Source organism: Peromyscus maniculatus, chromosome 3 (genome assembly GCF_049852395.1).
Source record: "Peromyscus maniculatus bairdii isolate BWxNUB_F1_BW_parent chromosome 3, HU_Pman_BW_mat_3.1, whole genome shotgun sequence".
In the NCBI taxonomy this organism is placed as follows: domain Eukaryota; kingdom Metazoa; phylum Chordata; class Mammalia; order Rodentia; family Cricetidae; genus Peromyscus; species Peromyscus maniculatus.
The window spans coordinates 119324560-119350406 of record NC_134854.1 but is presented as its reverse complement, the minus strand read 5'-3'; the positions used below and the strand labels follow the sequence as shown (position 1 = coordinate 119350406).

General features: G+C 45.0%; 1 protein-coding gene across 1 annotated transcript in view; it reads left to right on the top strand.

The window, feature by feature from the left end:
• The window catches only part of Tafa4 (TAFA chemokine like family member 4), a 193453-nt gene that overhangs the window by 50943 nt on the left and 116663 nt on the right, over positions 1-25847 (top strand). The gene's annotated exons all lie outside the window — the stretch shown is intronic.

The window sequence follows — 25847 nt, the reverse complement described above, 5'->3', positions numbered from 1 at the left end:
CAGGAAGTCTGTAGCACTCTGTGTGTGACTGAGCGTGCGTGTGCGTACGCAGGTGCTCTTACAGCTCCCTGAAATTCAGAGTCAGGTTTACACCTCAGCTGATACAGGGCTGTCTTGAGAGGACTCTTTCAGATAACTCAAGACCCTTCTGAGAAAATATGCTGAATGACGGACGTAATGAAGGAGAGAAGAAATGATAGTGACATCAGCAAGGATAACCTCTGCATTGTCATGGCCCTCAAAGGGAAGTGTGTCTAAATCTGAAGAGAGAGCCGTTCTGGTGATTTCTGGTGAAATTCATATCTGTGCATTGCCCTTTAAAGTGAATTTCATAGCAGTGTGTGAAATAACAGGTGTCGTGATGTAATCGTCATGGTTACCAATCATTGTGCTTTGCTCATAATTGCCCTCCGCTACCCTCTTGTGACCCTTTCACCTTTTGTTATTCTCTTCCTTCTCTGCAAATAGCCCCTCCTGCTTCCAGAGTCCCATCTGCATCTCCAAGGGAGCTCTAGGTGTCCTTAAGTCAGACATCTGAGAGAAAGCCTGCTTTTTGTCTTCCCTTCTCCATTGTTGTCCCCGCTCCTCCTGGTTCCCTATCATCCCTGGAAGTGGTTCCCATTCTGGCCTTTTGTCTGCCTCCTATCCACGATGAAGGAGCCGTTGATCTCAGACCTTCCAGGATGCTGTGTGCCACAATGGGCCCAGGAAACTGGGCCCACGTCACTATGGCTTAACCCCTCTGGTGCATCTGGGAGTTCCAGGATGCTGAGAGATCTTAGTTCCTGACCAAAGGTGGGTTGGTAAAGTCCATAGTGTGGTTACTGGAGGCCACAGCATATGTGGGTGAAAGTTCTCACTGAAGTCAGATGTAACACGAGGTTTTGAGCTCAGGCAGTGGGTACGATCGACTACAACATTGTCAAATGCTCAACATTGCTTTTTTCTTTCTTTCTTTAGTATTGGGAACTGAACCTATCACCTCCAAGCACTCTACCACTGAGCTATATCCCCAGCCCTTTTCATCTTTATTTACAAACCACAGGATACAATTTGTCATCCAAATGCCTCGCCTAACTTCCAGATCACATCCTGGAAATTGCATGCTGAACAAATAAAACAGTGCATGTCTGATAAGGATAAAATAACCAAGACTCTAGCTGGCTCACAACTTACCTTTGTGACTTAGGGGGAGTATTTATTTTCTCACTTTCTTTGGAGTTTTCCAAGTCACTCTGGCTCAGGAGTAGAACACACTTAGCCTAGTAGAACACAGATGTATCATCTCTCAGCTGATGATAAAAATTGCCTCCAGAAAAATATTTCCCTCTTTGCCTCATGCATCTATGTTGATAGACGTGGATATATATTTAAATGTAGGTTCTACATGCAAGACAGTACTCGTTTTGAGCAGGAATCTTGCTATGTGTTCTGTTGCTATAGAAGTTATTTTTTTCCCTCATTGATGGGACAGAATATTGAATAAACACAATGTAACAGAGGGTGGAGGAGAGATAGTTTATCAGGCAGGGGAAGCTGGCATCAGGCATCTTTATGGCAGGGGGAGCAGAAGGCAGCTGCTTGTTCGAATCTCATTGGCTCAGGAAGCGGACAGAAAAAGGGTTGAAACCAAGAGAGGGCTAGATGCCCCCACCCCCACTCAAAGTGATCCACTTCCCCCAGCCTGCTCCCATCTTCCAGTGGTCCCACAAGTGTCCCAAAGAACACCACCTAGTTGGGGATCAAGTGTTGCAGACATAGAGCCAAACACATAGCCTGAGAGGAACCTTCTAATCCAAGCCACAGTGTTATCCTTATTAGCCCCAAACATTTGAGGCTCAAGTGGTCATTCTGCTTCAGCCTTCAGAGTAACTGGGACTCCTATTGCTCCCCAGCAGGAAGATTGTGAGTTCAAAGCCAGCCTGCACTATATAGAGAGCCCATGTGTCTCCCCTGGTCCCAAGAAAGTGAAGTGTGAACCTTAAACTATGTACATGTCAGAAGTGTAAATGCCCCTGTCCACAGACTTCTGTGTCTGGGAAATTTGATGGATGTGCTAGGCCACCCCGAGACAGATACCATGCCATGCTTTTCCCTCCCTTACCTTGATGTGTTAAGGGTGGCTGCAGTTTCAGGCTCAAGATAATTTCTTAAGTCTCTCACAACTCAATTTTCTCCCCTTAAGTGACAGTTCGAAGATGAGAAAAATAATGATTGAAGTTTTGGGGAAATCAGCATAAAATCAATACTACTCAGCTGTTGTAGAGCATCTATAGGTAGCTGGTTATTGTGCTGTGTGTCTTTTGATGAGTTCATTTAGGGGCCAGAGGGTTTGAAATCACTAATCTTATCTGTTTAATGCACATCTGTTTTCTGGAGTAGAGCTTGGTAAGACATGGTAGTGGGTGCATTATCAATAGATTCCCAGGTGCCAGCCTTGGTGGTGGGGGGGGGGGGGGAGAGGGAGGGTGTGGAGGAGAGAGAAAAACTTTAAGGAAGGTGGCCAGGGAGATGGCTCAGCTGATAAAGCGCTTGCCACGTAAGTGAGAGGACCGGAGATTAGACCTCCGTCAGGTTCTTACTTATAAGCCCAGTGTAAGGGTGGCAGAGACAGGAAGATCCAGGGGCTTGCTGGCCAGGCAGCCTACTGGAACCAGGAAGCTGAGGTTCAATGAGAGCGAGCCTGTCTCAAACAATAAGGTGGAAAGTAATGGTTCCTCGACACTTGATGTCGACCTCTGGCCTACAGCAGGCATGTACACACACCTACACAAACAAGTATATCTACCACACATGCACGCACACATGCATGCACACACTCATGCATGCACGTAAGCACTCTTGAAGAAAACAGGTGTGGTAGTTTGAATGTTGTTGATGTAACCAACCGTCTTATTAAATAAGAAACACAGAAACAATGTAAAAGAGAAAGCCGAGAAGTCAGAGCTCAGAGCTAAAATCTCACCCTTCCTCCTGCTGTCCCAGCTTTGCGAAAAGAGACCTACTTCCTGTCGGTTCGTTTTTTTAAAGTATGTTGTTCTGCCTTCTCATTGGTTGTAAACCCAAACACATGACTGCCTCTTCACTGTCTGAATGTACAGCCCCCTAGGTCTTAAAGGCATATGTCTCCAATGCTGGCTGTATCCCTGAACACACAGAGATCTTATGGGATTAAAGGCGTGTGCCACCACCGCCACACTCTTGCTATGGCTCTAATAGCTCTGACTCCCAGACAACTTTATTTATTAACATACAATCAAAATAATAATTCAGTACAATTAGATTACCACCACAGAATGTAATGGGCCCCCACGATCTCACAGGGAGTGGGTGGCACAACTGGCAGGTGTGGCTTTGTTGTTGGAGTAGGCGTGGCTTTGTTGGAGTGGGTGTGGCCTTGTTGGAGGAAGTGTGTCTCTGTGGAGGTGGGCTTTGAGGGCTTGTACATGCTGAAGCCATGCCCAGTATCTCAGTCTGCTTCCTGTTGCCTGTGGATCAACATGTTGCAGCTCCTTCTCCAGTACCATGCCTGCCTGCACACCACCATGCTCCCCGCCATAATGATAATGGACTAAACCTCTGAAACTATAAGCAGCCTCCTTAATTAAATGCTTTCCTTTATAAGAGTTGCTGTGATCATGCTGTCTCTTCACAGCAATAGAAACCTTAACTAAGACAATAGGCTGCAGCCAAACTTCCCATTTTATCTGTGACAATCCTTATTTCATGCATAATTCCAAAGTTAGGAAATAGACAACACTATAGTTAACTCTCAATTAAGAGTGGAATTGTTCCCAAGAAAGGCAGATGGCATCTTCCATTCTAGCAGAAGTTGGGACTATCAGAAGGGATGGTAAGGGGGCTGCATGAGGCCTTGGTTAAGTCTTCTGAAGAAATAGCAGCCATAACCTGGGATTTCTATACGGATGGGTTCTTTTGGCTTCTTGGTACACATGCTCCATTTGTGGCCTTCTCTGGCTGTTGGAGGTCCTCTGTTGTTAATCTCTGGAATTTTAATGCCTGTCACTGTGTATTTAAATGACCACCAAGGCAATCAGGGATTATCCCTGCCTCACAGGGACTCTGTTTTGTAGCTGAGGTTTGTTCTACCTGGAGAGTCTTCTTTTGTAGAGGCCACATGACTAGCCATGGAGCCGTCCACATTCCCACTGTGACCTTCACTCTGTCATGCACCTACCCAGAGTGAGGGCTCCTGAATCCCATCTTAAGTTTTACTCTTCTGGAGGTCTCATAAGCTGCGCCCCCATTCTTGTAATGCAGTGGGTGGTAAACTATTTCTGAATAGGCTGACTAATTTTGTTCATTTGTCACCGTGTGGACTGCTATAAAGTTTTATGCCAGTGATAAACAAAACAAAACAAAATAAAACAGAAAACAAACAAACAAACCCCAAATAATTTAGGTACATATGAAAGAGGTATTTTCTTTTTGTTGGCTATATATGTGTACACATATAAGAACATGTGTACACACTTGGAGATGCTACCATGCACTCTATTTGAACTAACTTACTCTCATCCATCTAACAACAGAGTTTGGAAGTCTTCTGCTAAGGATGCTTGCTGGCATCTACTCCTCTGCGGAGTGTGGTATGTTCTTGTGTACAGGCATACCGGCAGTTATTTGATCGCGCAGTGTGGAATAGTCTGTTGTCAGATGTGTACAAGGACACACATCCTGACTGAGATCAACTTGTGCTAGTGGAATGGCTAAGTTTAGTGCATGTGAAGGTGTTAATGAGATTCAGGTAATCGAGACACATACACAAAACAAAACAAATATTGTTCAAACAAAATGACATTTTTTTTTCCCCCTAGTGAGCAGCAGGTCAATATCCCAGGGACCATTAACAGTGTTTGGGGGGCCCATGGTGGGTAGGAACTCTCTTGCTCTCAGGTACAGCTGGCTTCTGAGGAGACCCAGGAGGCCGGGAAGGGCTGACTTGGGAAGTGGTAATGAGGGATGCTGAGCAATGAATGGCATTGCTCCGCCTTCTTGCCATTGGCTAGGGCTTAGAAATCTGATCATATCTGTCATTAGGGGAGGATTGAAGCATACCGTAGCTGCAGGCCCAGGAAGAAGAAGTGAACATAAGTTTTTGCTGAGCCCCAGAGTGCCTTCCAGAACCTTCCAATGCATTCATACTTCCAGGGATGGTGCCAACAGTGATAGCTAATGCTCCCCCGATCCTCTCTGTGACTATGGCATTGTTGTCTTGAATTTTCCAGTTACTGGGACTTGGCGTCTATTTGCACTTGCATTTCTCTCTCTCTCTCTCTCTCTCTCTCTCTCTCTCTCTCTCTCTCTCTCTCTCTCTCTCTCTCCACGATGTAAGATGTTATGGTTCTGTTTTTATCCTGTATCTGTTTTTCTATTGGCTTCATTCCTTGTTTACTTGTTGACTCTGGAAGCTCTTTCTAATACTGAGGACCCAGCCTCAGAGGATTGGGTTGCTCCTTCTCCTCCAACTCACATTCTATTTTGTACATTTTCTACCAATGACCACGAGGAGAAGAAAGAACCTCTTACCCTGCAGCGGCCTTGCGGTATTAAAATTTTTATTTTATTTTATGTGTATGAGTGCTTTGCATGTCTGTCTATGCTCCATATGTATACACCACCCTCAGAAGCCAGAATCTTCTGGAACTGAAGTTATAGATGGGTGTGGGCTGCCATGTGGGTTCTGGAAATCCAACCTGGGTCCCCGGGAGGAGCAGCCAGTGCTCTTAGCCATTGGACCATCTCTCCAGGTCTGGATGGCATTTTCCTACCATTGCAGCCGTCAGATGATAGGGAACCGAGGGACCAGGAGAGGTGATCGCTGTATGCTGCAATATTGTGCAACTCGTCTACCCTCACAGCTGTGAGTGTGTCACAGGATATCTGACAGTGGGGTTTAGTTGCAGAGTGACCCACAGGCACCTGGCTAGGATGGTCCAGAAAAGCTCCTCATTGTATCCCAGGGATATTGGCTAATAGTGGGGTGCCAGGTTATTGTGTCTCCAAACAAGGAATTGATCTGTGACTTAATTGCACTAGAAGAGGCAGTTTATGATGAGATGGTATACTTCTGAGGGTAGAGAAGTGGGTTGCATTAAAAAAAAAAAGAGTTTAGCCCCCCGCCCCCAGGGCCCATTGTGCAAAGGACTGGGACTTTTATATATGGGGATGGGTACTTTTTGGCTGACTTGCATAGTGCAAGCTTTTCTGTATATATTTTGTGCCATGTGATTCTACACACATCGCCATGTGTCCCTTGTCTCATTAGCATCTTAAATCTCTGCTGAGGGTGTGTGTGCTGTGGTGTCATAAGAAGTCACAGGTTGCTTTTGACACAGAGTGGCCTGTGTGGCTATGCCAGTGGTGTGTGCTGGTTCTGTTCACCTTGGGTGTGTGTCTGTGTGTATGGAGGTGCTCCCTTGGCAAACTGGTTTGTTCCATATGCTAATTTTGCAGTCTTTGATGATGCTTTCCAGATCTCACTCTCTGCCCTGCTCTCCGGCCTCTCCTCAGCTTTTCTGCTAGTTTCTGCCAGTGAGGGAAGCTGTGTCCTCAGAAGCCCTAGGAAGAGGTTTCTGGGTGGCTTGTTGACCATTGTGTATAACAAAAGAGGTGTTTTTCCAAACCTGTCCACTCGGCAGGCTAAGACAGGGACAGAGAAAGAAGGTGGGTGGTGTACCAATGCCTTTGGAAGAAGGCATTGTTAGTTGTGGTTCAATATTTTTAGTTCAAGAATTGAAAAGCAAGTAGGCAATGGGAGTGAACATGGGCAAAGGACATAAGATCCATCATTTAGTACAATGAGTATATGCTAATAATTAAACAAGAACATTTGCCTGATTTCCACAGTTGGCCGTTAGGAATCTTTCCTTAAAGCAAATGACACCCCAAACCTCCATGAGCATCTGGAAGTTGTGCTTTGAAGGAATCAAAACAACAAACAAACAAAACCCACAAAAAAACTTGGTCCCTCGTGTTTTACCATTCAGTTTGCCAGCCTAATTTGCCAAGAGAACACACGGGTCCCTGGTAGCCCGAGGAGACAGAGAAAGGGGAAGGTCAGTTTTCTTACTTGGAAAGCAGGGTTCACTCTGGGGCTTTTTAATCCTCTATTGATGCTCTTCCCCAGCCAATAGCAACTTTTGTCCACAAGAGGGCAGCAGACGGCGTCCTGGGAAGGCTGCTGGCTGGGAGGTGGTGAAACCCAAGTGACTGGCGGAATTAACTGTTTAAAGGCCTTGTGAAGGTTTTTGTCCTTTGTAACCTTGGTAACATCAACACACAAAGTTTCCTAAATCTGTGGGACTTGTCTCTGGCCATATCTGAATACTTTAATGTAGATTTTCCCTTTAAAGACAGACATAGCTGCTTTTCGGATGGAGGCGAGGCAGTGGAGATCTGGGTGCTTGCTGTGGGTTTCTTCACTCGTTTTCATAGCTGCATTTCCTCAGAAAGTGCCGCGTCTGACTTTGGCTGTCTGACCGAACACTGTGGTGCCTGCTTGGTATCTACTCAGCTTGCTCCCCACAGAAAGACTCAGAAAAGCCGGAGTACACCTAGCAACCAGGCAGCGCAGGAAACCAAGTACTTGGGGGCTGGGGTCCAACACAGCTCCAATTCTGCCCTGTCTTGGCTGTGTGACCATGGCCAGGGCACTGAATCCCTCTGAGCATGTTTTCTCATTTATACAATGAGACAGCCGTCACACCCACCTTATGTCAGGCTGTCGGAATGACTGAGGGTGAGCGGGGTGTGTGTGTGTGTGTGTGGGGGGGGGGAAGGGCTAGATCTGGCATAGCAGACACGTCAGAAGTGGACACTGTTTTCGTAGTTAGAGGTACACGGACAACAGACTCTGAAGGGTCCTGCATCCAAGGAGTGGCTGGAAGCTGTGGGCTCTCAGGGGAGATGTGATCGGTGAGTTCGAAGCTTTATGGTTAATAAGGAAAAAAAGCTTGCTTATCATTGCCTCGGAAAAGCTGATGAGGATGAAGAAAGTCGCTTTTTGTTTGTATAAACACCGAGTTTCTGCTCAAATTGTAGAAAGAGGTGAGTAAAGGCCTCACTATGCTGGGGAGCAGAGTGGTCCAGGCTAGCCTTGAGTGACTGCTAGCTGCAGAAGGGGGCGCCTCACTGAGTCAGGGACTGGGTAGATGCTGAGGGCCATGGAAAGCCTTCCCACCTGGGAGCCAGCAGATGCTGCTCAGGGCTGCTGGCTGAGGGCACACAGGCGGCAGGCGTCTCTCCATTCAGGTGTTTCAATCTTAGGGGAACCCGGAAACCTCTTCAGGCTCAGACCCATCTTCTAAAGGATGAAGATAGTGAAAGAGACTAAATCTGACCCTCCTGGGGTCGTAAGAGGGATCAGTTAGATGATGCCGACTGTACAGAGGGTTTCCGTGGCTGAGGAAGCCCACAGAAGACCCTGGCTGTCTTCACTGAGTGAGCACCGCCTTCTCTATTTCAATGGGCTCTGTTTCCCGGCGGCTCCGGGCTCTTTATGTGGATGGAAGATTTTCGGTTTTTTCTGTTGTCTTTCTCGTTTATAAATGCCAACACAAAACACTACGTGATATTGTTTTGGTGCCTTGTGTTATTTTTAAATTCGTTGGAAATCTTTGAAGAGTACTGGCTGCATTCTGGTAGTGTCCCATGCTTCAGTCAGTCACTGTGAGAACACTCTTGCGTGAACTGGCTCATTTACCCTTTACTCATTCTTATGGAAACCCCGTTTCTCCTACGATACTAATTGTATAGATAATAGGATTTCTATTACACGAGAGTTCTTTGGTGAGGCTCTGTGTTAGTTTTGCCAATGATAAGCTGCCTCTATCAACTGTTGTTTTTTCAGTTCTAAGAAGTGATTCCTGCATTGCTGAAGTTTTGACACTAGAGGGCAGGCGAGGCTTAGAATAGTTAATAGCACCTTGGCACGCCCCCTCCCCCCAATGTTTTCTGGCCACTTAAAAACAAAGAAACCAGTGTAATTAATTTCACTAATATGTTTTTAAATCCCATCCATTCAAATAATTATCATGTAAACATGTGACCCTCGTCTCTTGAGTAATCAATAACTGTACGTGGCTAGAGGTGACTAGAGAAAATAATTCAAGTTGATGAATTGGGTTCTTTTGTTATTGTTGTTTTTTGTTTGTTTTTTGAGACAGTGTCTTACTAAGTAGCTTTGGCTGGCCTGGAGCTTGCTATGTAGACCACACTGGCCTTGAACTCTCAGAGATCCATGTCCTCTGCTTCCTGAGTGCTCGGACTAAAGGCGTGCATCGTCATGCCTGGCTAAGGAACTGATTCTTAGCATTGCATTTTTAAGTATCAGAGCGATAAGTATTGATATTTGCCTGGCTTATGGAGTGCATGATCTGTGTCCCTTCATCTCACTAATTCCTCTTATGGATTATGTGTATTATTTCCTCTTCTTCCTCTTTTTTCTTTTCTCTTTTTCTAAAGTATCTGCTGGATTTTAGTGCCAGATAAGCAGGGCTTCCACCTCATTAAAGAGCAGGGAGATGGTTTGTTCTTAGTGAATGGTGTGTGTGTTTTCTGCAAGATTATGTTTTTGTTTTTTGTTTTCTTTTTTACATTTCATTTATTATTTATTAGAGTGTGTACAGCAGTATTTGTGTGGAGTCAGAGGACAACTTGTGGGAGTTGGTTCTCTGTGGGTCCCGGGGACTTCACTCAGGTCGTCAGGCTTGGTGGCAAGTGTCTTTACCAACTGAGGTATCACACTGACCTATGCAATACCATGGTTTTAAGGAAAGAGTCATGGTAAAATAATTTGAAATAGGAAATGCAGAAGTGTGTGTGTGTGTGTGTGTGTGTGTGTGTGTGTGTGTGTGTGTGTATGAGAGAGAGAGAAGGAGAAACAGAGACAGAGATAGTGTGTGTGTGTGTGAGTGTGTTAACTGGCCTGGCTATGATGAAGGTATTTTAAAGAGAACTTAGTGTTCTTTAATTTGCTATCAGAATACTGAGACAGTGGTCCTGAGAAATTGAAATTCCCCCAAGAATCTCATGCTGGGACAACAGAAAATCTAAAGAGAAACCTTTCCCCTGGGAAGAGATTTGTAATTTACCAGACCGCCTTACAGGAGATCCATGATGAGTCATTGGTGGACAGGATACACCTTTATCAGGACTGCTAATATATGTGTGACTCTGGCCCTTTATGCAAACCTTAACTTCCCATCAGGACACTGAGGATATAGTTGCTGAGGGTGGAGGGGTGGGCATGCTCATGGATTTCTTTATCCTTCTGCCCAACGTGGTCACATTGAACCGATCTCCTTTTCCTGGCTTCCACTATGAATTTGGCTGGTTGAATTGTTTGAGACTGTGACTCAAAGTCTGGTTACGGCTCCAAAACTTGTCTCCAGCAAGCTTACTTTGACCCATATGGACATTTGCCCCTCAGAGTGAAGCCCAATGACGCAATTTAATTTATTTATTTGAGACAGGGTCTCACTATATAGCCCTGGCTGATGTGGAACTTGCTGTGTAGACCAGGTTGGCCTTGAACTTGCAGAGTCACTTGCCTCCCTTTTCCCCCAGTACCCAACAAAGATACAGTTTGATAGAGACTTCTCCCACCATCTCCCTGTCTCCCTTCCTCCTGCCCCTCGATGGCTGCTTGGCTGGTGAGTCTCCACAGCAACAAATTCTATTACATTGCTAGGAATTAAGAGCCAGACACTGCCACTCTGTAGGTGGCTAGTCAGGGTCACAGGCCCAAACAAACACCAGTATCTATATGGCCTAGCTAAACTGGAAGTCAACTCCAAGAACACAGCAATTTTGTAGTAAACTCTGTGCCATCAAAGTTAAGCTCAAGAAACAAATGAAGAGTTCAGAGACTAAAATCCAAAGAGACCCTGACTCCTCAAGATGTGATGGGTGGTGACCAGCCTTTGGTCTTTGGTGCCCTGTTCGCTCCTCCTCTCTGGGCCTTTGGTGGACTTTTCTTGAGTTAGCATTTTCACTCCCTGTCCTTTGACCAATCAGAATTCTCCATATGCATTCAAATTAACCAACCAGGTTCATCCCAACTTCATTTACACACTGGTAGTACCGAGTCCACCCGTTCCCTAGATACAGAAGCTCCTCCAGAGTGCTGCTTGGCAACGGGCTCTTGGGACCCTTCCTGCTGCAGGCAGCTGTCAGCCGCCTTCTGGATGGAACCTGCTTGCTCTTTGTTTCCTGCCTCCATGTTCTTCTCCAAGGAGTTCAACTCTGAACTGGGAAACTGGTAAAAACATGAACAGGACAAAGGAAGCATGGTGGGATGGTTTAGGAAGCGTGTGGCTTCAGTGATGGAAAAGCATCCACAAACTCTGTTGTTGTTGTTTTGGTCTGAAGGGGATGGAGCCATCATATCGGAAAATGTTGAGGCCATGGCTGTAGTGTGCCTACATCTTACAAGGTGGAGTCTGGAGACCTGTCACTTAGCAGCTGTACCGGTCACTTTTCCGACCCTTAGTAAGAGATGGCGAACTACTGCTTTCGAAGGAAAGGGGAGAGGGAATTCAATTCTTGTCGAATTATTATTATGGCCCATGGAGTGATGTGTGTCCTTCTCAGTGGCTCCAAGCCCTGGCTTACCAGAGGAGAGGTAGGACTCATCTCCACAGCTCCAGAAGGACTGTGAAAATCTTCTTCCTGTTGTACCAGTCTGGTTCCTCCTGGCTGCTAATGTCTCTGGCGTGTGAGTCTGCCATCTGCCCCTGGTCCTGTGTGATTCTTCTCAGTGGCATCTTGATGCATTCATCAGGAGCTCAGTGCTTGTTTAGAGGGGGAAGGAACATGTTGCTGTGGTTCTCACCCTTCCTAATGGTGTGTGTGGCCCTTTAATAGTTCCTCATGCTGTGGTGACCCCCAGCCATAACATTATTTCACTGCTACTTCATACTTGTAATTTTACTGTGGCTATTTCCTGTAATATAAAATCTGATGTGCAGGATATCTGATATGCAACCCCTGTGAAAGGGTCATTTGACCCCCAAAGGGGTTGAAACCCACAGGTTGAGAGCCACTGGTTAGAGGGTGTTGACATTCTCTTGTGTCCTTGGAAAGTCCATGTCCAATGCCCGTGGCAAGGTTGACCAGGTGAAGTACCTGGCAAATGGGCATGGTTTATTTGTGTCCTTTCTCCCATGGCAAGGGAGAGAGGCTGTCACACTTTCTATAGGGAAGAGTAAGCTTTTGAACTTCCTACTGGCAGGACCTGGTCTTCTCCCTCCCTTTTGGTCTTGGAGACAGAACAGACCTCAGCCTTTGAGCAGCTCTCTGGGTAGTTAGAGGATTCTCCTTCCTGGGGAAGAGTCCTCATCTTTATTCCTTCAAGCCACACACTTAAACTCATCTCTGCAAAGCCTACAATTTGGGGTTTGAAAAGCCATGGGTCAGTGGCTCATCTGTATGTCAGAGCTTGACAAGGAAATCAGAATCCTTTGTTCTCGGCAAGGAAAATAAAACCACTGGTAAAACGCAGGAAGGGAGGAGAGACGAGAGGCGGCAAGAAGGAAAAATGAGGCTTTGTGTTTTCCTAGGCGTTGCTTGGATGTTTTAAATATTTTGGCCCATCTGGTGGTCTCAGAATAGTTTGCTAGAAATAGTGTTATTGAAGAGGCATCTAATAACACATTTGAAATGATTAATTGGCTGTGGGAAGATGGTGTTTGCAATAGTTAAAAACAACTCCCGGTGCCACATGACATCTCCGCGGTTAGGGAATGTCTGGAAGCCGGTTGCTGTAGGCAAGTTGAAAGGAGCTGACACACTTGACCAAGCTGGGCCTGTTTCTCACCTGGAGGAGGGAGCCCTGAGGTCTCTGACCCTGGAAACAATAGAGATGTTTATTTTTAGGAAACATGGAGTTAGAACGTAGGTGTGAAATGAAGCAAATGGCTGTGCCCAACACTTTCCAGTGAGGAACTCTGCACAGCGTATCACTGACTGGGTACAGCTACCGCTCAGGGGTCGGGGTCGGGGTCGGGTCCGGGTTCGGGTGTGGGGTTGGGATTTGGATAACTTACATTGTTTGTAAGCAAAGAAGTACATGGCTAAGGTCCTTGGTCGACATTTCTGCTTTCCTTCCACCAAGTCAGACTTTAGACACTGGAATGCCTAATCTTCTTCAGATGGATTTGTCCTTTGCAGGAATTTGCAAGGATGGTAGGAGACGTTTCTTCTAAGAAAAGCTTTGTAAGTTCAGTTGGATTTTAGCTCAAGAATGGAAGACAGGGGCCTGCTGCTTTTCTCTGTCCCCCAACTCTATAGTTTTCTTGTCAATTCACAGGCTTTCAAGTAAAGCGTGTGCCAGCCGGGAGGCAGTAATTGCTAACAAGGGACGGTCTTGGTGACTGAGTTATTGGTATCTAACATATCTCATGGCAAACAGTAGCCCTGTGTGAAGGAAGAGGGGCTTATATAACTTTGGGATTCCTTCCCAAAGTTGGAAGCATCTGCAGAGTTGAGGCAGGAGTTGAAATGAGTAATAAGCGGCGCTGGTTACCAGAGGAAAGGTCATGGTCACGACAGAACTCAGTTGCTTAGTAGCAGAGAGCTTTATTAGGAGGAAGGGGAGGAGGGACAAAAGGACCAGGCCTGGGGATGAAAGAGAGAGAAAGATGGTGGGGTGGAGGGTGTGTGTGTGGGGGAGAATAGAGCAAAGCAGAGAGAGAGAGAGGGTGGGGTCTGCATCTGGCTTTTTAAGGGCTCCTGGTGCAGTGGGCTTTCGGAGCTACACCACACATGTGCTGACTGCGTGACCACGCGCCCGCATGCAGTCGATCGCCAGTGCACACTGATGATGTAAGATGCAAGGCCCTTTGCTTAACTCCTGAACTGCGCATGTGCAGTCGTGTAGCTGGCGTGAGGGCACAGTTCTAGCAGGAGTGCAGGGCAGAGAGCGAGGGCTCGGGGAGCCTTATGCAAAGGGTGTAAAATTGGTGTATGAAAGAGATCGGCGGGCAAAGAGGAGACTGGAAACCACCCCCTTCCCCAACCTGAGGCCTCTAGGTCTGACCGCCGGCATAGGTGTGGCGGCACTTCACAGTGTGTGAAGATGACCCCGGGTGGAGATGAGATGTTAAGGAGAAATGTGGCGCATGAGATTGTGTGTGGAACTACACTGAACGGACAGTATTTGTGAGAAAGCCTGCCCCTGCTGAGCAAATGACTCAAAAAGCCAGAGCTAGGTGAGTCAAAAAAGAAAAAGAACAAAAAACCCCGAACACCAAACCTCAATTCTTTGCACAGCGGTGCCATATTGATTTGCTGAACTATTCCCTCGCCGTATCTCACTTCTTCCTCCTTGGAAGTGTACTCTCTTTTCTCTTAAAAACTTATTTCTTAAAATGTTATGTGTAGGGACGTTTTGCCTGAATGTATGTCTGTGCAGCACATCCCTGCAGGGGCCAGAAGAGGGCACTGGATCCCTTGAACTGGAGTCAGGTATGCTCGTGAATTGCCATGAGGGCTCTGGGACTTGAACCATCTCTGGGTCCTCTGGAAGAGAAGAAAGTCCTCCCAACTGCTGAGCCTTCTCTGAAGCTCAGTGCACTGTCTATTAACCAATGGTCTCCACTCATTCCTGTTCAGGGACTTAAGAACCCAGAAGCCCTCCTGAGGCATTGTCTGAACCATAGTATCTTCTGATGTCAGAAGGGATGAGCAATGGTTTGTTCTCTCAGGAGTATACGTGCAGCATGCATGCATTTGTGGGTCTGTCTGTGTGTCCGTGTTTCTGTCTTCTTGATTTCTCCAGGTGGAAGCAAGGTCATCTGCTTCTCTTTTCTGTCTTATGGTGCCCTGATTTTGAATATGCTCTCCAGTGAGCCTGACTCCAGACTTGATACAGGACACGTCAGAACCGAGTGGCTCCCATAAGCCACTGAAACCTGAATTTGAACTCTATTAATTTCAGAATTTGAGATGATCCTGAAATGATAAGGCTGACATTTACCCATGTATCGTTATGAAAAACAGATTTGCTGAGCAAATATATAGAATAAATATGTTTACCTAGCAGCTGTCATTGATCTCAGGGAACCATCCAGGGCTGATTCACTCAGGAAACATTCATTTAATTCCAACATCAAAATGTTTGTGTCTTTGCTATGCAGAGACCTGGCCTTGTGACTTTGCACAAAGTTATCCAACTCCGAGCCACAGATTAGTATTACTGGGTGTCTCGTCTATTGCTGAGCGTTTTGGTGAGGTGAAATTGTCGGATCCCGTGTGGAAGAGAGACCCTTGTGCTACTCTTTTTGATTATCAGACTACTAAAACAGGGACCTCAAATCATTGAACCCCAAAGAATCTCATGCTGGGAGGAGGAAAGACTGAAAAGCTATGGGCCAGGACACAGAAAGGAGGAAGGAAATCCTGCCTTAGGAAGGGGTTTTATGCAGTCCTGAGGACTCATCCTTCACACAGCCCTGAGAGCTCACCTGGTGACCGTGGCACCTGCCTGCTCCTGGCCATGTTTCTTCTTGGCCATGGTTACCACATTGCTCTGAGGTGAAAGGCAGTAAGAGAGAGACTGGTTTGGCCAAACTGAAAAGAAATCCACTTTTTTTTTTTTAAATACAAATTTCTGTTTCCTAATTTCTTTAAAATACTGGGAAACTAGGCAGTAGGTTTATAGACCCAGACAAAATAAAAGTTTTGATGTGCTTGGAACTTAATGTATTTATTTTAGCTTTATTTTTTCTAAAAAAAAAAAAAAGCTTAAGTTTAACTGACATAATAAACTGCACCCTTTTAGTGTTTATAAATTTTAATACATGCAATCCTGAAACCATGTCTATGATCAACATACCAAGTATTCATCCCTCATAAAGTTTCTTGTAATAAAAAAAGTGTTTTTTGTTTGTTTTGTTTTGTTTTTAACAGAGGGTGGGCAGTGACGGAGACAGAGAGAAACACAGAGACAGAGAAAGCATATGTGTGCACTGTGGAACATGTGACTTCTATACCGTGTATTCTTCTTCCCCCACCCCCTCCCACTGTGGGAGTGAAGGGCTGCAAGTACGCACTGCATGTCAGCTTGAAGTGGGTTCTGGGACTCTGAACCTGGGTCTTTGCACTTGGATGGCAAGTGTTTTACCCACTGAGCCCTCTCGTCAGACCTTCTGACATACTTTTTTTTTTTTGGTTTTTCGAGACAGGGTTTCTCTGTGTAGCTTTGCGCCTTCCCTGGAACTCACTTGGTAGCCCAGGCTGGCCTTGAACTCACAGGGATCCACCTGGCTCTGCCTCCCAAGTGCTGGGATTAAAGGCGTGTGCCACCACCGCCCGGCAATGCTACACATTTGATTGATTATCTAATTACTTGATGATATTTTGAGTTTTTTCAGGTTGGGCTATGATAAATAGAGTAGCTGTGAACTTTTAAGCATTTATGGGATTTGGCTCTTGCTTCTCTTCGGTAACTAAGGACCAAGGGAGCCAAGTGGCTAGTCCCCACAATAGGTGTGTGGTTGAGTTTAAGAAAAAAAAAAGAAGCAAGAAACTGTTTTCCAAAATGATGTGGCAACCCACTACCACTAGCATGAGAATCCATTTCCCCCAAGCTCTCGTCAGCCACCACGAGGTCTGTATCTCTATTTTAGCAATTTTAATAGATTGTAGTGATATCATTCTTCAGGTTGATTTGTATCACAATGGCTGAGGATGCTGTATGTCTTTTCATTTGCTTCTTTGCCATCCACCTATTCTCATTTTAAATTTGTAGAATGGTTTTATTTTTATTGTTCGTGTGTGTATCTGCCTTTGTGTGAGTGTATGCACGCATGTATATGCAGTTGACCCGGAAGAGGGCGTTAGATCCCTCAGAGGTAACAAGTGTTTGTGAGGCACCGGATGTAGTTGCTGGGATCTCTGGTCCTCCTGATAGGGTGGCAAGTGCTCTTAGCTGCAGAGCCATCTCTCCAGCCCTGCATAGCCTCTTCTGTGAAGTGTCTGTTCAAATCGTTTGGCCAATTTTTGTTTCGCTGTGTTGTTTTTGGAAGTCTTTCTGTATTCTCTGTGTTTATTTATCAGATAATTGGCTCAGAAATGTTCAACCCCAGCCCGTGGTTTGTCTTAGCATTTTCTTAACTGCCTCTCTTTGAGAGTAGAAGGTTTTTGCGTTCATGGGATCTGATGTATAAACTTGTTCTGCTACTTATGATGCTTTTTGCCCCCAAATGAAGATCTCTAAGGTTGCCTTTTGTCTTCTTTGTGTTTCCATGTAGGCTTTACATCTAAGTCTGTGATGAGTTTTGAGTTACTTTAGTATATGATATACTTACTACATTTCTGATAAATGAAATTTTGCTTATTATATGAACAGCAAGAATTTCTGGCCATCACAAGGAGCTAGAACTGAGGCATTGGACAGGAAGAGCCAGTCCTTCTCAGTATGATTTTTCAGAAGCCACACCTGTGAAAGACTAATTTTTTTCTAAATTAAAACTACATTTGTTCATTTTTATGTGTATGTATGAATGTGGGCACACGTGTGCTGTGGTGCACTTGTGGACACTTGTGGGAGTCTGTTCTCTCCTCCCACATGTGCATCCTGTGGCTTAGACTCAGGTCATCAGTCCTGGTGGTAAGTGTCCTTACCTGCTGAGTGATCTTGCTGGCCCTAGACTCGTTATTTTAAATAGCAGCAGCAGCAGCAGCAGCAGCAGCAGCAGCAGCAGCAGCGAAGTTATGCAGTGTAAATTCTCCTCTTGTTATCTTAGTGAAGTTATGAACAGTATTTGAGAATAATACAACAGACATAATAATCTTTTCAATCCTTCTTAATCTTATGTGTGGGTGTTTTGTCTGCATGTATGTCTGTGTACTAAGTGTGTACTTGGTGCCAAAAGATGCAAGAGGAAGTCATTGGATCCCCAAGAACTGGAATTATAGACAATCAAACCCAGGTCCTTTGGAAGAGCAGCCAGTGCTCAAAATGTCTTTGTGGTCTCTCCAGCCCCTAGACCTATCCTAAAGGAATGAGGCAGTCTAAGAAGCTATAAGGTATTCCCACACCAAATAGTCTGAGTAAGGTGGACTAGAGAGTGCAGTGCTATTTTTTTGATAAAAGTATTTTGCTTTTATTTTCTAATTTTCTTTTTTTATTCTTTGTGTCTTTCACATCATGCATCTCGATCCCATTCATTTCCTGTCCTTTCTGTCCACCCTCTGCCCTTGCAACCCTCCTCCCCACAATAAAATAAAATAAAATTTAAGAGGAAAAAAAAAGAAAAGGAAAAAAAGAGGAGAAATCTCATCATGGAAGCTATAGTGTGATATAGTGAGTCATGCAGGAAACCTTGTTTTCTATATGTCTTTATGTGCAAGTGAAATGGCTGGGGCAATGCTGGAGAGCTCACCCTAGTAGTGAGGACAAGGGAGAGCTGGAGGATTGACCAACCCTGCAACTACCCAGGCCCATAACCAGGGCTACCAGTTGACCACACCCCAATACCCACTTCATCTGTGACCTGCTGGGGCACTTGAGGTCCTGCAGACCCAAAGCTGCAGGATCTCCACAACAACAGGATATCCAAGAAGAGTTCCAGTGAGAGCCCAACATCAATAGTATAGCAGGAACCAGAGGCCTCAAACCAGACCAAGGACTCTTTGCTTTGAACGCTTGCAGATAAAAGTATTTTAATATCTCCGTGTAGCTCTGCAGAAGAAGAATGTCAACCTGAAAGCTGCTTCTCTTTTATACTTTGGAATAAACAGGCTGTGCAGAGATGACCCTGACAAACTGCTTACTCTCTCAGCTGCAGTCTCCACCAGAGCAAAGCACAGAAGTTAATGAGTGGATGAATTCACAGCATCCCACCCCGTTGGAGCACTAGGGGTAGTGTCTATGCCTAAAGGTCCACATGTCCGTGTTAGTATGAATCAGTGACCAGATTGAATAAAATGGCTCTTATCTGTATGATATAGTTTTTAAAGCACCTATTAATGGCATTTTGATGGAAAAATATTAAAAGGCTGAAAAAAAAACTGTTAACTTTCTATTGATGCTGTGGCCATTTATGCCATATCATGTGATGTGTCTGATTGGTGCTCCACTGTGGATTTTATTCTTACTACTCAATTGTATTGTTCCTCTGAGCAGAAAAACTGCTAGCAAAACGATCTTCTGTTAAGGTTTCATTAATCATTGAGGTTCAGTGGGGCCATGATGGAACTGTTTGAAGGCCAGTGATGGTATCGGTACAACGAGAAGCCAGTTGGTTCAATGGTTCTACTAGGAGAAGTCAAATGGCTCAATTTTGTTCCCAGGTCACTGACAATAGACCTTCTTCTGTTTGGCCAGATTGCCAAGGGATCATAAAATGACATGGGCTATGGGTGGAGTATTGTATATTTGTAGCTCAGGCTAGCCCTGGAATGGTGGAGCTTGACTCTTTTTTCTAGGATGTTCTGTATTATATGGTATCCCAGAATCCTCCAGAAACATGTTAATAAGCTGGTGGATCAGCATAAAAATAAATATCCTGCAGCCTATCATGTGGCCCCTGTGCTGCAAAATGTGTCTTGAGCCAGCAGCGAACATGCATTAATGGCATTTACCAATTATCTGGGTTCTCAGAGTATTTTAATGTGGTTGATTTCCTTTTTAATCCTACAAAGTTTAATTTTATGCACCTACAGGGTATGTCCTGAGAATGATGCAGACTTTAAAATAGGTGAAGAACTGGGTTACAGATGAGTTCTTGGTATCTACCCTTATCAAGTCCCCTGATGTGGTAGGTAATGCTAGTGTCCTGGCAGTAAGTGGCATCTCTGCAATGAGTTCCTTACAGGCAAGTAATGGTCACTAAAGACACTGCTCTGTCCTGACCTCAAGTGTCAGCCTTATTGAGCTTACTCCATGACAACTGCCCAAAAGAGGAAGAACAGTCAATCATCCACAGGCAGATGGGGAACCAGGTATTGGGCTTTGTGTGATGGGACTTGGTGCTTGCACATTTGGGTACCTTAGTAAAGCTTTGGAACGGTGGTTCTCAAGCTTCCTAATGCTGCGGCCCTTTAATACAGTTCCTCATGTTGTGGTGACCCCCAACCATAACATTGTTTTCATTGCTACTTTATAATTATACTTTTGCTACGGTTATGAATCATAATGTAAATATCTGTGGTTTTTGATGGTCTTAGTCGACTACTGTGAAAGAGTTGTTTGACCCCCCAAAGGGGTCACAACCGACAGGTTGAGAACTGCTGCTTTGGAGGAAGCTTCTTGCTTCATACGTGTGCCCAGGAAATTGGACCTCTAGGACTATCTTTATCTCCTCAGTCTGCATTTTCAACAGGTGAGCTTCCAACCCAGGTCACAGCTTGCAGCTCACCCCCTACACCCTGTCCTCTGAATACATGGTGAGGAAAGTGAGGATTTGCAATCTTCCAGGGCTGTGGAACTTTCTCTGAGGGTGAGCCTTGGTCCAGGGGCCTGTCTGCCCCTTACCCTCCAAGAGGGTTTACCCAGAATGCCGTTCGTTCCCTGTGTCCTTTGGCAGAGCTGTCGGAACCTTGGGCATCCCGCCTGGCCGGCCATGAGCATCTTCAGTAGCTTTTATCAGCGTGTGTGAGAACCGTCTACGCCTGCCCTCCCAGGATAGGGCTGGAAGGAGCTTTTGTTTCAGTGTCAGCAGTCTGACAGCCAAAGAGAGGGCACAGATGTCTCTCTTTAGAACATCTCCTTTTGACAGATGAGAGGTGGCGTGTGCCTTTAATCCCAGCACTTGGGAGGCAGAGGAGGAGGATCTCTGTGAGTCTGAGTCTAGCGTGGCTTACATAGCAAGTTCCAGGACATCCAGGGCTACAAAAGAGAGAAAGATATAGATAGATAGACAGACAGACAGATAGATAGATAGATAGATAGATAGACAGACAAGAAAGTCAATGAGAGAACAAACACTGAGTAAGCAGAATATTTCTTTTTCTAGGGTAAACTTTCAGAAGTCTATCATCTCAACTTTTCAACATGTAAGTGGGAGTGCCGCCCAAATTAGTTCTTGGCAGTGGATGATCCAGTAAGATCTTAATTGTTTAGAATATTCCATAGTGAACATTCCACCCAGACGACTTCTTTATTCCCGTAGTAATGGAGAGTTAGGTAGCCTCAACATTATCCCGAAACCAACAGCAAACCAAACAAAGCCTGGGTGACCATCATATACATGCCACTCTGTGGACCTGTCCAGGAACTCCTCAGAGATGTACAGATGGGAAAGGTTGCTGAGTGCTAGGGAGGGCACATGTTTAACGTCACAAAATGCTGACATATGGCTGACTATGGTGGCCATTGCGCTTTATAGTCTAGAGCAGTTGTTCTCGACCTTCCTAATGTTGCCACCGTTTGATACAGTTTATGTTGTAGAGACCTCCAACCACTGAAATTGTTTTTGTTGCTACTTCATAACTGTAATTTTGCTACTGTTATGAATTGTAGTGTAACTATCTGATATGTAAAATATCGGATATGTGACCCGTAAAGGGGTCATGACCCACAGATTGAGAACCACTGGTCTAGAGTGTCTATGTGAGATTTATTATTTGAAAGAAAGGACTGAAGACACAAATATTTCTTAAAGTAATTTTTGGGTTTTACGTAGTTTTGGGGTCAGAGTGTAATGGGCATCATATGCAATTAGCATGCTAATTTAGAGACCTGAGTGATGGACTTTCACTGTCTTTTAGAAAGTTCTTTACCACTATGGGATGCAAGTATCTTACATACGTATCAGGCAACACATTTTAGGTTTGTTGTGTTCTTCAAATACTGATGTCAGCACTGAAAGAAGTAGTTTTTTTTTTTTTTGTGTGTGTGTATTTGTGTGTTCATGTGTACATGTACACATGCATGTTCTCATGTGTGTACATGTGTGTACGTCTGTGTGGAGGCCTGAGAACAATCTTCATTGTTCACCTTACTTAGTTATTTATTTTTGATTTGGGATATCTCATTGACCTGGTACTTAATAAACAGACTAGTCTGGCTGGCCATTGAGCCCAAGAGGTTAGGCTTCTCCAATACTGGGGTTATAATCAAGCACTCTCATGTCTTTTTTAATGGGATTTTGGGGATCAAACTCCTCAGCTAAGTGGGAGCCATTTGCCACTTGTGTTTAAAATATTACCCTCTGCCTTTAGGAGAGTTCTGAGTGTCCACATTGGTTGATCACTCTCTCGACTAGACTTGTTCCACAGGCTATAGTCTTGGGGCCACTGCCACAGTAGCAACGTAATTCCCTCCAAGGTTGACGTGTGGCGGGTAACTTCTCAGCCTAAAGTATTTTCATTATTTCCTGAGTCTCAGTCCATTAACCAACTTGGTCAAAAGGCCAGGAAGAGGAATGGCATTCTGGAAACATTATTAGCATTTTACGGTGAATGCTAACTATTGTACATTTACGGCCGATTAAGCTTTGCTCTCTCTGTTTTATTATGGATTATGACAGGGATTTCAAGACTGAGTTCTGTTAAATAATAAATAGAACCAGCAAGGTCATTTTCTACATGACCAAAGAAATGCTTTGCAGCCAAAGGCATGGATGCAGGAGTAGGTAAAGTGTCTCTAGGGAAGGGGGAGGGGGTTGGAATTAAGGTTTCCATAGGGGTGTGAGATGACATGTGCAGTGAGATTTGGTATTACTGTTTATTCCAGGGATTTCATTTCCCCAAAAATTTAAGGCATAGCTTGAAGCAGCGGTCTCAGAGTTGGTGCTCATGGGTAATCTAGGCCTATATGTGTGTTTTGCAAGATTTAGATTATGTTCACGGTATGACTGTGTGTGTGTCTGTCTGAGTGTGTATGGTGTGTATACACATGCATAGGTGTGCAGAGGCGAGAGGAGGAGGACACCGAGCACCCTAGTTTATCTTATTCCCTGGAGACAGAATCTCCCTCTGAACCTGGAACTAGGCTGTCAGGCAGCAAGCCCCAGGGAATCAGACTTTCAGCTTCTCCTCACATGGCGTTGGCATTACAGCTCACGCATGGCCAGGCTTGGCTTCTGACATGGCTGCTGGGGATTCGAACTCAGGGCCTCATGCTTGCGCAGCAGTGCTATTACCTACTGAGTCATCTCCCCCGTCCCCACGTTCATGGTTTTTAAAATAGATTTTTAGTAGAGAACATTGTTTAAAATAATGGGCTTCAATATGACATGTTCACATGTGCATATAAGATACTTTGTTAAGAGCTGTTTTTTTTTAAATTGGTTGCATTGCCTGAAAAAAATCATAAAATTTCATATAAAAATATCTAGATTGGGGTCAACTCTAGGCTCTCCTTCCTTACAGCCTCTGCCGCAGCTGAGTGCTGGCTGCCCCCCTCGGAAGGGGTCTTTTTCATTCTCTGTATCATCGCCAGGCTTGCCTCCCTTATTTTGCTGACCTCCTTGACCTAACAGTAGAGGCGACTGAGTTTGAGAGTTTGACTGAAGGTAAAAATAACTAGAAGATTTCATCCCGAGGTCCAGGGGTCGTTATTACTTTATATCACGGTAGTTAAAAATCTGGGCTCCCGGATCAGGCTTGAGAGTCAAGCGCTGGTTCTGCCCAGGCTGGCTGTGCGGTTTTAGACCTGACTTCACCTCTCTGAGTGCTGGTTCCCAACACTGGCTGGTCACTTGGCTCCTTTGTTACGGGCATTCCAAAGCACCTAAATGGTTATGTCTGCTCCGCACTGACACACATGAACACATACCACTCAGAGTAGATGGCAACTCTTTTCTTAGACCACAGATAAATTTTTCATTGCTTGCAAATAAAACTTCTGTTGGTAAACGTGATGGTCAGGCAGTTTTGAATGTTAACACCACAGGATTTAGGACCACTTAGGAGACACACCTCTTGATGTATCTGTGAGGCTGTTTCCAGAGAGGGTTAACTGAGGAGAGAAGACTCACCCTGAATGTGAGCAGGGCCACTCCTTGGGTTAGAATTGAAGAAGGAAAGCTGGACAGTGGTGGTGCACGCCTTTATTTTCAGCACTCCAGAAGCAGAGGCAGGAGGATCTCTTGTGAGTTTGAGGCCAGCCTGGTCTACAAAATGAGTTCCAGGACAGCCAGAATTGTTGTTACACAGAGACTCCCTGTCTCAAACAAATCAAAACAAAATACCCCCCCCCCAAAAAAAACCTCCAAACCAAAACAAAAACAATAAAGGAGGAAGGCAGCTGAGTGTCAGCATCCATCTCACTCTGCTTCCTGACTGTGGATAGAATATGACAGCTACCTCTTGCTTGTGCAGCCGTGATGGACTGCTGCTTTGTCAGATATATTGCCACAGCAGTAGGAAAAGCAGCAAGCATAGAAAATAAAGAGGATGCTTTTTCTTCCTTTACTCCCCATCAGCTGAGAAAGGTAAGAAATACCAGTTCTGCCTTGTATAGGCAGTCATTAAAATGGGACATTGCACAGAATGCTTTGTCTTGAGAGTGTGATTAATCCTTATTTTAGCATTAATAATAACAAAAGGAGAATTCAAAAACCAGTAGACACCATTCTGCCTTGATGCCCTTCAAAGCAGGGAGACGTGAGGGGAGGTGTGTATATAAAGTGTGCCAAGTGTTTCCGCTGAACACCCTGCTCACACGAGTGCCCCTCATTTCTTTAATATGAAACAGATCACATGCAGTGCAGACTCCTTTCTTCTGCAGAGTGAAGGAAAACAGGCTCCCAATCACTGGGGACATCACCTTATTGGAAGTGCTGTTTGGTGTTTGATAAGCAGATGGAGACTCAGGGATCAAGTAGAAATGAAGGGGTGATGGGATGGGATGGAGACAGATTGGTCTGTAGTCATTGCATCCCCCCTTAACTAGAGACAGAGCATAATGTATTGCACTTCTGTAGCTATGATGACTCCCCCTCACCCCCTCCTTTTCTTCCTTTAAAGGACATTAGCTTGAGAAGCTATTTAGTGCTGACACAGAATGGTATTTCTGAGGGCTCTTCATCTCAGGAGCCATGCACTCAGTGAATACTAACCTTAACTACAGAATGGGCACTTGCTTTCCATGATGCATCTTTAGTTGATATACATTTCTGTGATGATAAGTCAGCAAAATAGCCATGGTTTGTGATGCCATTTTTAATTCCAGTGATTTGAAATGATTCTGATGGCAATTAAGAGCATTATCAGAGTGACTCAAGGTTGCCAGCCATGGGTCCTCATTAGCTGGCATCTAACCTCATTTCCTGCTTCTCTTTTCAAATTAGCTCCACGTCTTAGGCATTGTTTTTCCATGTCTGCAAAGCTGCCTATGTACTTATGTGCTCAGTGAATCCATCCTTATCATGAGGGACTGTGGTCCTCTGGACCTGTGAAGCTGTTTGGCATTAGTGCCACCCAGACAGCTTTGCATCTTCCACAGTGGCTGTGCAGTAGCCATTTCCACAGACTAGCAGAGATCTTTGGATGGTGTAATGGAAGAAAATCCTATTGCTGCTCTGTGAACATGGGAATCTGTGAACTCGGGAAAGTTAAGTCTAATTCAAGAAGAATGCTGTTAACATGCTGACCATTTTAATGAGTTGGTTACTAGAACATTGTAACAGGCATGGGGGAGATCCTCCACCTTCAATGCGGTCTCATTTGACTTCTTGCCCAGTTCTGAAGGACTACTGTTACCTTATGTTTGTCCTGAGATCCAGAGGCCTGATCCTGTGATACACCCAAGGTTACTCAGCAGCATGTCACAGAGACAACCGCTTCCTCCCAGAGCTCATGGACTTCTTCTGTTCTGTGTCCCACAATGCCTCACCAGCCATGAGCTTATTTCCCACAATGCCTCATCAGCC